Genomic DNA, 5,000 nt, shown 5'->3' with positions numbered 1-5,000 from the left:
ATATGACATAGATGTGACACATCTTTAGCAACATGATGCTACCAGAAAACCTTAAGAGAGAGAGAGAGAGAGAGAGAAGAGAGAGAGAGAGGCCCAAATTATCTCAGAGCTTCAGAGATCTCAGTCGAGGAAGAAGTAGGCTTTGAAGCCCTATTGGAAGAAACGTTTTCGGATATTCCGAAAAAACAAAGACAAACATACAAAGAACTACCGCCCCCAACCCCTTCTTTCTCTCTCTCCCTCTCTCTCTCTCTCTCTCTCTCTCTCTCTCTCTCTCTCTCTCTCTCTGTCCTATTCCAGATTCTTTTTAGGTTTTTAGCAAAACTGCCTCCACGTACGCTCTTCAAGGTGACATGATCAATCGAAGTGGCGCAAAATATGTTTTATATCAACACCGGTAACTTTATAGGAAGCAATATTGTAATATAGTTAGTACTACGCGGATTAGAACAGCGGACCCTGGATTAAAAGGCCAACGCTTGATATATATGCTCAGCGGTGACTCCGTAGATAAGATGTGGTAGGAAGTTTAAGGCAATAGGATTTTTTTTATGAGAGGTAAGGGGTTTTTAATATATCAGATAAGAAAAATAAATCGGCTAATTTTTGTATAATTTGAATGCACAATATATTTTCCATTTTCTTTTGAAACAAAAAAATTGTCTGAAATTACTAAACAATGATAGGCTCGTGAGAGACAGTGAGAGAGAGGAATTTACGCTATCTCAACCCTGTCCACAGTCGGAGAATAATAACTCAGCAGAAGGACGGAACGGAGGGAGAGAGAGAGAGAGAGATGAGATCGAGAGGAGAGAGAGAGAGAGAGAGAGAGAGAGAGATTTACAATGATTAAGATTTCTCAAAGACTTGTTAGTCCATCCGAGTAAACATCGTTTTCTCACTTATCTCTAGGAGCAGATTTTACTGTGCATTCACAGTGTCCTAATGATTTTGTCTAGCTTTCTTTTAAACTCTTCCACACTGTTGATGTTTACAACTTCTGGTGGCAGTTTATTCCATGTGTCACATATCTTGTATGTAAAGAAGTTCCACAATGGGATGTGTTTTATCTCTTAAGTTCTAGTTTCCATCCATTATTTCTTTGTCTTGTTTTCGTTTGTTTAACGTTAAAGAGGTTACTTCTACTTTTGTTATGCCTTTCAGTATTTTAAATGTTTCTATTAGTTGTCCTCGCAATTCGTAGTGTTCTAAGCCATACATGTTAAGGATCTCTACTGACCATTTCAAGGCCTGTGGTGCATAGGTTTTCTTAAATATCTTTTTAAATATCAACTGTATCTTCTTGAAATTTTGGCCCAACATGTTTGAGACCTTCCGCTAATGTAAGGCAATATAACTAAGTATCTAAAATCATTAATAATGGCACTTTACTCTTGAACATTTCCAATTTTCTTTACATTTGACCGAGACTTTCGGCACCCGTTAACAAAATATGATGAAATGTACCGTACTACGATTATGACGTATAGTGTTTTACATTTTGAATTACTTTATGGATTATTGTTTTATGTATCCAAATTAGTTTATGCAATAAAGTTTATTTGTGTTTCAGTATTTTGGGAGATTATTACGGCCCTCTTGGTTTATTTAGAGTATATATATACTCGGAAAATATACCCGCTGAAAATTAGAGGGGCAGTAGTTACAAGCTGTTCAGGTGTGTTTATATTGTCGTCCGGCTTAATTTACCCGCCCATCCTGAACTCAATGCCATCGAGCAGGTATGGCGCATATGAAGCTATGTGTACGTTCATCGTTACGGCATTTCAACCAGGGCAGACCTAAAGGCCAGATTGGAGGAAGCAAGGCTTTTTGTCACTAAACAGGTGTGGGAAGGAGCTGTCCAACTAAGTCTTTCGAGAACGAATACTGGCTTAGCTGACAACGTCCGGGATTGCATAGATCCAATCGTTGTCAACGTCGCCAGTGATGACGAGGACGCTCTGTTTTTAGACAGTGATGGGGAGTGAGCTGAAATATCCTTACACGTGTGTATATATAGTCCTGTAATTAATAAGTTTTTGATATATTTATCCACCAGTTTTTTTATTTAGTATGTCTATGCTGTTTTCATGGTTACTGCAAAAATTTACTTCAAAATCTGTACAATTTAAGTATATATTGGACATACTTTATTGGATATATATAATAAAATAATGTATATAGTGATCTTACTTTTAAATAAACTATGATCTGTTTTTTCCCCTCCTATATTTATATCTCCAATAATAATCTAAAGTTGCCACTACCACACCATTCTCATGGGAATAGATAAGAAAGGAACGTGATAAATAAAAACATACAAATGGCTTTATGAAAAGTAATCAGTAATAAAATGGTAGTTCGTGTACATTTTAAAACGTAAAAAAAAAAACATATGGTAGTACACCTATTCCATTCATAAGTATCAGACAGTAAGAAAGAGAGGATGTGGGCGGGGCTTCTTCATAACTCTTTGGCTAAGCCAACGACAGGTGTTCGTATGTTTACAACTAATACTGAGGAAATTGAAAATTTTCTAAGTAAAGTGCCTTAATTATCAATTCAGGGTACTTAATTATATTGCCATATATTAGCGGAAGGTGTAAAACATGTTGTGCCAAATTTTCAGGAAGATATAGTTGATATTTAAAAAGATATTTAAGAATACCTATGCATCTCAGGGGCTTGAAATGGTCAGTAGTCGTCTTTGGATAACCTATTTGCCTGAATGGTGGAATTAACTAAGTGGCTCTTGTTTGTACCCTTTCTAATCTATTTATGTCCTTTCTTAGTGTTGGTGACCAAAAAACTGTACGGCTATCCTTGTTTCTGTATTTGAACTGCCTCTTTATGTATCCCACAAGTTCCTGTGCCTTCTTTTCCACTTTTATGCACTGTTTTGTGGATTTTAAGTCCATTTCTCGTTCTACACTACTTATGTCATTCCCAAGCAGCATGTAATTGGCATGAGGGTGGTTTGTTCCTATTTGTAACACTTTACACTTATCCAGGTTAAAGGCATTTGCCATCTTTTGTACCACTCTTGTTTTCTTTAGATAATTTCTTAAACTTTCCATTGTATCTGGGTCTGCTGCATTTACACCTAGTTTGGTGTCATCTGCAATTTTGGCTATCCTGCTATTTAATCCTACTTCAATGTCATTAGTATAAATAAAAAACAAGAGACAGAACCCTGAGGAACTCCGCTTATCACATCTACCCATACTGATTCTTCACCATTTATTACGACTCTGTTCTCTATTAGTTAGCCAGTCTTCTATCCAGTCTGCTTTTTCTCTTACAATTCCTAAAGCTCTAACTTTTGTCATTAGTTTTCTTGTGTGGAACTTTGTCAAAGGCCCTTTTGGAAATCTAAGTAGAGTATATCTATTGCTTCCTGTCAAAGTCCCAATAAACAAATCTCTGGAAACAGCGTCGCTCTTTTCACAGCAAAAGATTCATCGCGGCGACGCAAATCGGACTCTGGCAGGAGGACGCTCTCTCTCTCTCTCTCCTCTCTCTCTCCTCTCTCTCTCTCTCTCTCTCTCTCTCTCTCTCTCATGCAGGCGTCGACTCCTTTGGGAATTCCTCGAATTTCCGCTTCAATAACCTTTTATCTTTGTTATTGAAACGCCAAGTGAAATAGCAGCGTTAATAATAGTCATTTCAATTATTAGTTATTGTATTTGTTAATGCCATTATTTAAAGAAATTATTTTTTTCGGTATTACGAGGTTAATCCGATGAGCCAAGTACAAAGATAAATTGTTCCTGGTCAGTGCTTGGGTAGGTGACCACCTAGTAATGACACTTGCCTCATTAGATGATGATATAAATATTAGCTACGTGACACAGGATTACGTTATCAGTGATTATTTTCATGAATATTACATGACATATTGATGCAGGAAATACCTTGGATTGTAATTCTTGGTAAAATAAGTTCGTCTGACAAATAAGGCTACATTTATTTGAGTTTTTTTTCTATATTTCCACTTTTTCGTATAGAATTATGGTAGGGGTCACACTGTATTTCCTCTTTCATATTATTATTAGACATTAGTTATTGTCATTAGTTCATTGTTTTTCATCCAGCTCAAAAAAATAAAACAGCTCTTTTGACCAAATGACAAAGTTGATATATCATCTATCCAGATTGGAAGTCTATTCAACATAACTAAAGCTTCTGTATTGAGCTGCAGACATTTCAGAATGACGGGTGAGACTCCCGACGACGCTGCATCGACTGACGTCAGTGAGACAGAATTGACACCAGAGTGGATGTCACTCTTGGATTCTGCATCCACTATTGGATTCTCTGTCATATACTCACTTACTCACTCTGGGAGAGAACTACAGAGCCAGATGCGTCGATGATCTACCATCCAGAGGCTCTGAACAGCAGCCTCCTGTTCATTTTCCAAGCGATGTGGAGGGCGTGTTCAAGATTCACTTGGAAGATCTTACTGCAGACGTAGAAGACACTGTACCCTAGTTACTTGTGAAAAGATTATACTTAGCGTCTTATAGAGTAAGTATTTTCATATTTCATATTTGCATTCTACAGCCTTCGCAGTATTCTCATTTCTCTCTCTATCTCTCTCTCTCTCTCTCTCTCTCTCTCTCTCTCTCTTGTACATAAAGGAAGCAAATGCAAAAGGGTTAGATTTTCCAAGGGTCTGAGTCACCTTTGTAATCGTGTCCAGGTGGGGAATTTTTTATTTTGTTGTTGGGTGTATCTCTGGTCTTGTCTTTCGGGGGTCGGTAGAAAAATACGTGTTTGCTTTGTGAATTGCTTTCTCAATTATATGGTCAGGTGACTCAGACCCTTGGAAAATCTAACCCTTTTGCATTTTACTTACCCGAACACCTTAGCTAAATCCCTGATTAACGTCCAATAAAAGACATCGCCCAAGGACACTGGGGTTTACCAGATCCCATGCCAGGACTGTGACCAATCTTATATCGGATTTACAGGAAAATCACTTCCCCAGAGAT

The sequence above is a fragment of the Macrobrachium nipponense genome, chromosome 27 (assembly GCF_015104395.2).
Source record: "Macrobrachium nipponense isolate FS-2020 chromosome 27, ASM1510439v2, whole genome shotgun sequence".
Taxonomy (NCBI): domain Eukaryota; kingdom Metazoa; phylum Arthropoda; class Malacostraca; order Decapoda; family Palaemonidae; genus Macrobrachium; species Macrobrachium nipponense.
Note: the sequence above shows the minus strand (reverse complement) of the source record.